A 9,250-nucleotide genomic window follows, 5' to 3' on the forward strand; every position below is an offset into this window, starting at 1 on the left:
TTGTTAACAGCAATAATAGATGCAAACATAGGGCTGCTGAAAGGTGGATTTATCTTAAGAAATGATAGCCAATTGTCTGCACTGTTTAAAGCTGACAGAGTGAAGTGCATACAAATTAGAGAAAGTGCTGCTATACTTTAAAATAACTATAACTTTAACAATCCTTCTAAAATGAAATATAGGGACTGAACTGTAATGTATTGGTATTAATATATTTAATGCTGAAATTATAACATTGCTTGGAATAAGGATTTCTAAGCTTTTGAGTAAGTAGTGTTGGAGGGCTTGCATTGTACTAATATGCAGCATGAACCCTTGGTGTCCAACCCTTGGCCCCGCAGTGGTTTCTGTGTGGCACAGTCCTGCAATCCTGCACATGGATTGAAATCTGCTCAGAAGTTTTTCTGTGCAGCTGATTCCTATGTCCTTTGGTCATTTGCATTGTACTTGATATGACTGCTCTCATCTCATAACAGCATGCCATCTAGGGATAGCACTGCATCTAGCATAAATTGTCATTATCTGAGTGGCAAACAGGATGTCATGGCTGACAGGCAGTGCTTTAGAAACATATATGCTAGATATGGAAGCAGGGGCAGGAAGCAGGTAATATAGGTATCCTTTTATGAAACTGAGATCAGTGGCAATCCTGAGGATCATTGCTGATCTCAGATTATTAGTGGTTTAGGAAACATAGATGATCAGTGGATGATCATCTCAGTACACAGATGGCCAGTGTATGAAGGAGCGATGTACGCTCTTCACTGGTGATCTGTGTGGAAATTGTCCCTCCAGATTCTCCAGCCTAGATGTGGAGAATCGGGGGAGCAGCAAATGAAGCAGAGGTAATTTACCGCTGCTTAGTAAACTGTGTGTTTGACTGATCTCTTACTGTAATCTCGCGAGATTACAGTGTGACGATCGTGACGTCAGACCCCTGCCCTTCTGGCCAAACACGTGACCGAAGGACTAGCCAATCAAAAACCACGATGTCACGTGCATAACAATGCCATGGCCAGCTGCACCCTGCACAAAACGATTTTCCAGCTAATGGACCACAATCGATGTACCGGCAGCCTGATCGCGATTGTTACTGGGTCAGGTTAATTACGCAACTAACCCTTCACACTGCCACCACCTCCTTTTTTGTACAGAGAAAGAGGAAACTTAGCAATATCAGCAATAACTCTATGATGGTTGAAATAATCATCTGTATACCACTGTCACCGCAGGCAGGTTATACAGAGGGTTAAAACACACACACAGTAGTGCTCTTCAGCGGCAGGAATTCGTAGTTTGCATTAAAGGAATTAGAAACAGTTCAACACTTTCAGAAAATAAGATTTATTACTAAAAGGTCAAAAGGGTGCAATAAAAAATATTTACAGAAAAAGATGTAGCCAATATATATATATATAAATATACAGAGAAAAATAGCACAGCAAAGAGATAACAGAAAGGAGTTTAGAGGGTTAAAGTACTTGCCAGTCAGTCTTGGTTTAAGCAGCTTCAAGTTTCATAAGTCAAAATGATTTCTTGTCTCTATTATCAGTTTCGATGTTAAAAAAACAGGAGACCTTCTCTTCTCTCTCACACCACTCCTAGCATAACAGCCTTTTTCTAGGATCTCAGCAGGGTGTCTCCTTACAGCAGAGAGCCAATTGCCTCATTTGGGGAGGGGTGTTGGGGCGAAGACCCAAGCTAGAACAAAAATCCCTCTTAGCTTATATTATGGCCCATAACTTTTCCTTGCGTCATTTAGCAGCCGTGCCACTAGTAGATTAATATACAGATGCATCTTCGGAACGGTTAGATATGAAATATGAAATATTCGCGTGAATGGTTCAGGAGATATACTTTCCTGCCTTCCTATATATTCCAGCTAGGGAATGTAATATACCAAATGGTTTGTATTAACTTAACCAATCTGACGATATGCCTGGTTTTTATGTAAGTCTCTCATATTCCAAGATATGAAATCATAGGGGAAAATGGATGTTGAATGTGGTGTCTTGTTTTATGCTTTCTCTGGAATGTCTTTGAACTCCCGTGAAGGACTTGGTTTACGCTTTTACGATATCCCAGATTGCATAACGAACAGACAGCTAGGCCCCAGCTCCCTTGGGGTTTCTATAGCTCGGAGCTCTCCTGCTATGCTTTGGCTGCCTGTGACCTCTGTCATCACTCAGCCCACATGTCACTCCACAACGAGGGGGGGGGGGATGATTGGAGGAGGCAGCCTGCTTTGGAAGTGAGAAATGGTACAACATGGAAAATTCTTAACAAAATGGAGGTTCATATCCACCTCTGGGTGCACGATTGCTACATACAGTAACAGCAGACGTTTTCTAGCGTTCAAAGCATTTGTAGATCTCTTCTCTCCTCATTAGGAGAAGCAATCTACACTGCTTCATGAACAGGCATTCAGAGGAGAACTGACTCCTCTGAGAATGCCAGAGAACTGAGTAGCAGTCATTTACCACTGCGTGATAAAAGGACACCATAGTCAACTTTACATCATATATTCAAAGAGTGTCAGAGAAATAATTTTAATGGACAGTTAATAAAACCTATTTTATTTTTACTTTAACTCTGAAGGCACATTTTTTAGAGGGTTGGAAGTGCTATGTAAATGTGAATGAATTGATTTAAAAGTGTGTCTCTTGTCTGCAGTGTGCCCAACTTTTCTGACACTCCTTTGTAGTTTTCTACAAAATGTAAACTATAAAAAACATGGCAACATTCTCACCTAGATCTGTAGCCCCACCCTGTGTTTAAAAGTCTTAAGTAATACCTCAGTTCTGGGTTTCGCATTTTTCTGTGTCAACTGTCATTCCCTTGCTGCTAGCTTTTTACTTTCTTTGTTTGACTTTCATGGCAGGTAGGGGCTACTGTATATCCCCTTTGCTTCTATTTCTCACATACCATTCTTTTTGAACTGAGAAAGCCTGCGGCTTTTACTAACCTTTACTCATGAGCCCTGACAAGGATTGGCTATGCAGGATGGAGCTAGTTTGATTGCTCTTAAAGGTCATAACTCCAAACTATTCCCACTCTAGGTTGCCAAAAATTGGCTATCTGCTTACATGGCTTTCAGAATGCTGTTTTTTGAGTCTTCCTCTCCTGGGATCCCTATTCCACTGATTTCATGCCCTGGTGTCAAAGGGGTGTCAGTAAGGCAAATAGCAAATGGAAATCTTGACAGTACAGTTAAAGACAGCAACAAAAACTGACAGAGATTCTAACCCTTCCTAACTCTATCCAAAGATAAAAAAAATTGGCTTGAGTCAGACTTTAACCACTTCAGTAGTTGCGTTGTACCTGTACGTCACCAGGTCAAAGAGGTTAGACCGAGATGATGCTTGCAGTTACAGGCATCATCTTGGTGTCTTTTTTTCTGCAGACAATGTTTTGTATTGTAAAAGTTACTCTAGCAGCTAATAAGCTGCTGGATTAATTTTACAGGTGGCAGAAGGGCCCCCCTGCCATCTTCTGGTGCCTTTCCTGTTCCACTGGGGAGCCCGGGACCTGAAGCCAGCGGTTCTGCTGGCTTATCATAGAGATGCTCGAGGGCCAGAACATCCTGGATCATCTCTATAGTATAAGAAACTGGAAGCAGCGAGTATTTTGTCACTTTCAGTTTCACCAGGATGTAGACAAGCCATTACTGGCTTGAGAAAGCATCTGATCAGACCAAACTTGGTTTGGTAAGATTCTTTTTAGGGAGGGAGAGATCTCAGGTCTAATAGACCTGTCACTACTCTAGCTATCACAAGGATGTTGTTCATCAGAAAAAAAAAATCAATAAAGAGACAGTGTAAAAATAAAATAATTTTATTAAAATAAATAATAATAAAAACATTTAAAGTGCCCCCTCCCCCATGCTCATGCCCACACATACATAGCGCACGAATATGTAAACTGTGTTCACACCACACATGTGAGGTATTTCTGTAAATGTTATAGCAAGAGCCATAATTCTAGCATCAGACCTCCTCTGTAACTCTAAAGTGATAACTTGTAAAGGCTTTTAAAGCGTAGTCTATGGAGATTTTTAAGTACTGTAGTTTCTCACAATTCCACAAGTGTGTGCAATTTTAAAGCTTGACATGTTAGGTACAGTATCTATTAACACAGTATAACATCATCTTTTAAATTTGAACAAACAATTGGGTATTATATTGTGTTTTTGTGCATTAAAATTCATTAAAGTGTTTTTTTTTAATTGTGTTTGAAAACACCGCGCAAATAATATGTGACATAAAAAATTCCAACACCCACCATCTGTTTAAAAAATACATGTAGGAGAGAAGTGTCAGAATAGATTTGGAGCTGAAGTGTTATTAAGCTGACACTGTTCTTTCAATTAGCTAAGTCAGAACCACACATATACCACTTAGCTCTTCATGCAAAAAAAGGCTAAATGCCTGTACACCAAATGAGAATATTGGACAAATGATTGTCCAGTTTTTTGGATTTTTTTTGCATGCTAGTCTCATATCGAAAGTGAAGAGGTTACTAAAGTTATAAAAATTCTTGTACAACAGAATAAAAATTTGAAAGTGATATAATATATTGTATTGTCCTGCAAAACAAAAGAGTGGGAGGGTTGGGGCGCAAGCATGGCACTCAGAAGTGGTAGGTGCTAGGCGCTCTAGACACCCACCGTATAATGCCAGAAAGTTAAATGCTTACCCTCTTCCCCTACAAACGTCTGAGAGGAGTCCTGACTGGAGAGGCTTGTTGTGCCTGGCCCTGAGCCTCCCTGGGAGCCAAGGTCCTGGAGCAGAAGGAGGCTGGTGGGACAGCCGAAAGAGAGGAAAGGTCCAGTGGAGGAGTGAGGGATGCCGGGAGTGATCATTTGACCGGTCAGGTGTCGGAGGAGGGGAGTCCCAAAGTCCGGAGTAACTGGAGGTCATGGTGACCCCCAATATCAGAGGTACCTCTGGAGACCCAGGAAGACCAAAGCCCAGTACCCCAGTGCCGGAGGTGAAGTCGGAGGAAGCGTCTTGTAGGCAGAGAGGTCGAATTGCCTCTGAGGCAGTAAATCCCCAGTGTTACTAAGATAATTTCTAATGATACTGGATGAAAAGAGGAAAACAATAGAAGTAAGCAAAGGGTCTCAGAGGTTGGTGGGACGGTAAAAAGATGTTTAACGAATAAGGAGGCACCCATGCAGTGGTAGGTGGACTATAACTCCCAGAAAGGAAACTGAAAGGGGCTCAGGAAAAGCTGGATTGGTATCTCTGGTAAGATCACTCTTCCAAAAGATACAGGAAAACATTGAAAAGATGAAGAGCAGATCAGCTAAAGGAGGAGGTACAAAAACTCCCCAACCGAGTCTAAATACAAGCACAACAAAGAAGTACATGCCTTTACAGAAGAAAAGCCCAGAGGATCTAATCCCTGAGAGACAAGGAGAAGTAAGTGGTATTGGAGATCAAACGAGATTATCTTTCAGAGTAATGGATGAGAACCAGACTGAAGAAGTCACAGATGAGGAAACTGAAATACGGAAAAGAACGGAAGAGAAGCAAATACCCACAAAATTAGAAATTGCAGAGATGTTCGCAAAATTGGAAAGCTCCATAAAGAGTGATATGGCGATATTTCATAAGGATATGGGACAAATTCTGTCAAGAGTAGAAGAAACAGAAAGAAATTTAGAGAAACAAGATCAGATAATTAACAAATTAGAAGGGCAAAGAGAATAAAATGAGAAGAGAACAGAGAGTGCTCTCATATAAATTGGAGGATCAAGAAAACCGAGATAGAAGAAACAATCTGAGGATCCAGAGTTTATCAGAGGTTTCTCAAGGAGAAGACCTACTGGAAAAGATAAAGAAATGATTTAATCCAATAATAGGGAGAGCAGCTAAAAATAGACAGAGTGCATAGGATAAGGAGGTCCCAAAGAGTAACATAAAATACCCCAAGAGACATGATAGTGTGTTTCCATCAGTACATTTTCGGACATGTGTTTATCTCCCTCTCCCCCTTTTTCTTTAATCTCTCCCCTTCTGTGCAATATTTCTTTCATCCACCTCCTCAACATCCTGGAGTTAAAGAATAAACCTCAGACAGGGTTTAGGGTTGAAGGAAGCTGTGAGTATTTTTTTTTTCTTTTTTGAGACTTATGGCTGGTTGTCATGAGGCCAATCATGCTGCCGAATTTCAGACCCAGGATGAGATACTGTGTGTTTGGAGCGCCATCCTGAAGGTGATAATAAATCACAACTGTTTCCAAGGCAAAAAATAGGTCAGTGGGGTTTTAAAGAGGGGAACTTTGGGGTGGAGGAGAGAGAAGGAGAGGGGGGAAAGAATATTAGTAGTAGGTTTTCTGGTTTTAAAAAATATACATATAAACCCAATCACATAGATGAGAATAGATAAAGAGATAAGAATAAATAGGATAAATTTTATGACATATAATGTAAATGGTCTGAACACCCCAACAAAAAGGTATACAATCTTAAGAGAAATATATCAATGCTCTATCAAAGTGGTGTTCCTTCAAGAGACACATATAACCCAAGATACAAATGTAAAACTACACTCTATTCTCCAATATGTTACTATGCGGATTCACCAAAAAGATAGGCAAAAGGAGTAGCAATCAGGTTTAGGAGGAATATAAGATTTACGGTTGAGAAACGTATGATGGACCCTGAGGGTCGGTTTGTATTCCTCAGAGGAAACCTGCAGGGTATGGAGTGTACTTTGGCAAATATTTATCGTCCTAATAAAAATCCACTGGTATACCTGGAAGGGATACTAAGAAAACCTATAGACTTTAAGAAGGGATGTCTGATCGTGGCAGGAGACTTCATTCTTTGTCTGGACCCAGAGATGGATGCGAGGGGGGGGGGGGCAGGAGTCTAAAGTACTTTAAAAGTTCTTGCATCAATGTCAATTGATGGATGCTTGGAGAGTGAAACATCCTGGAGAAAGGGACTATACCTTTTTCTCCTTGGCACATAAGATGTATTCGCGATTGGATTATATAATGACTGAACATAGACTTTTGGAGTCACTGGAGAAAGCAAACATAGAAGTGATGTCTATATCAGACCATTCTCCTGTCACAGTGAGATTACGGATTGGAAGTGAGCAGAATGAAATAAATATGTGACGATTAATTGAGATGCTCTTACAAGATCAGGAAACAGAAAAAAGATTAAAAGAGGAAATTGAACAATATTTTAAGTTAAATGAGAATGAGGAAGTGTCTGTGGTGACAGTGTGGGAAGCACATAAGGCCTACATTAGGAGCATCTTGATTGGGGCCAGGGGCAGACTGACCATTCGAGCAATAGGGCACTGCCCGAGGGCCCGGGAGTCAGTAGGGGGCCCCATGAGATGCCCCTTGTACCTTTCATTGGCTTTTTCACAGGCTTTTTTATGGTATGGGCAAGGACACAGGGGCCCCATGTTCCCCTATTGCCCAGGGGCCCCATGAGTTGTCAGTCCGCCCCTGATCGGGGCAGAAAATAAAGAACGAGGCAAAAAAATTAGGACAATAATGGAAGAATTAAATAAGATGGAAAAAGTGCATAAAAAGAAAATAGATAAACAGCATGAAATAACTGAGAGGAGAGAGGAGCTAAAAGACCTTATGGAACAAGAAAACAGGAAGATTTTTAATAGGGTCTCGAAAGACAGATATCAGTGGGGGAGCAAACCAGGGAAATATTTAATGAGAAAGTTAGGGGAAAAGAAAACAAAAAAGGAAAGATGGTTTGCTCAACCACTGATATCGCTGAGGCATTCCAGAAATATTACAGTAGCCTATATGAAGAAAGAAAGGGGAAAAGGCAGATATATTTAAATGATGCTGGCTTACCCAAATTGGACGAAGCTAGATTAACAGCTCTAGAAAGTTTAATCTCGCAAGAGGAAATAAGCTTGTCATTAAAGTGTAATGCAGCTGGCATGAGCCCAAGGCCAGATGGCTTTACCGTGAGATATTATAGGAAATTTAGAGAACAACTAGTTCCCAAAATGTGTACATATATGAACACTTTGGGAAATGAAACAAAGATGAGGGAGGAAACATTAAAAGCATATATCACAGTTATACCAAAGGAGGGAAAAGACGGATCTCAGTGTACCAGTAATAGACCTATATCTTTGTTAAATGTTGATACAAAATTATATGCAAAGGTATTAGCAACTAGGCTGAAAGAACTGATGCTGGACTAGATACACTTAGACTGTCAGCACCTGTGGTAGTGAGCTCTTAATCCACAGCTTGGGGTTCCCCACGGCACGAAGTCTAAGCCCCAGCCTGCTTGTTCACCAGATGGTGGGGATGGACTTGCAGCAGGCTGGGACCAGGTCACGGCCCCCAGGTACACCCAGCTGAGGTAGAAGAGACCACCAGCAGGAGCAGAGTACAATGGGAGTAGACTCAGGAGATCCAGTAGGCAAGCCGAGGTCAGGACAGGCGGAAGACAGGCAATGTCAGGAACGAAGCCGAGGTCGGTACACGGATAGTCAATATAGGAGGAATGTCAGGGACAAGCCGGGGTCGGTACACAGATATACTTGAACGGATTCTCAGAGGAACACGGGAGCTCAGACAACAAATGTTGCTCAGGCAAAGTGAGACAGACTGAGCATGTCTTAAGTAGACAGACAGGCTTGGAGGTGGGCCAGGAAGTGATGAAAGGGAAGCACATAAAACCCATGGAATAGCAGACAACGCCCATAGGTGAGCTCAGAGAAACACACATGTGAAGGAACAGCAAGGAGGTAAGACAACAAACAAGAGGCTGCAGGCTAACTTGTGACATAGACCAAGTAGGATTCATTTTGGGTAGAGAAGGAAGGGATAATGGATTAAGATCATTATTATTATTATCATTACTACTTTTTCAACCTTTTCCCTTTCCTTAAATATATAATAAATAAATCAAATAATATAAATAAAATAATTTAAAGTCCCAAGGATATATTTTCAAGTTCAAAAAAATCTTTCAATCCTGAGTATCCAACTTCAATATTTCCATCACTCCGGAACCCGGTAAATACATCCATAAAATAAAAATAAAATAGTGCATTACCTCCATATAATAGCTATATACTTTCACAACTCATAAGTATATACTAAAATAAGTGCAAAAAAAAACCAAAAACAGATTCAACTGTGAGTAACACGTGAATTGTGCAATCACTCTGTGTACAGTAATAAATAAACTAACAAATGTGACAAACCATGTACACTCTATTTTGACTATTGGAAAAACAT

The sequence above is a fragment of the Staurois parvus genome, unplaced genomic scaffold (assembly GCF_062004578.1).
Source record: "Staurois parvus isolate SC_StPar_1 unplaced genomic scaffold, SC_StPar_1.0 ptg000014l, whole genome shotgun sequence".
Classification (NCBI taxonomy): Eukaryota; Metazoa; Chordata; class Amphibia; order Anura; family Ranidae; genus Staurois; species Staurois parvus.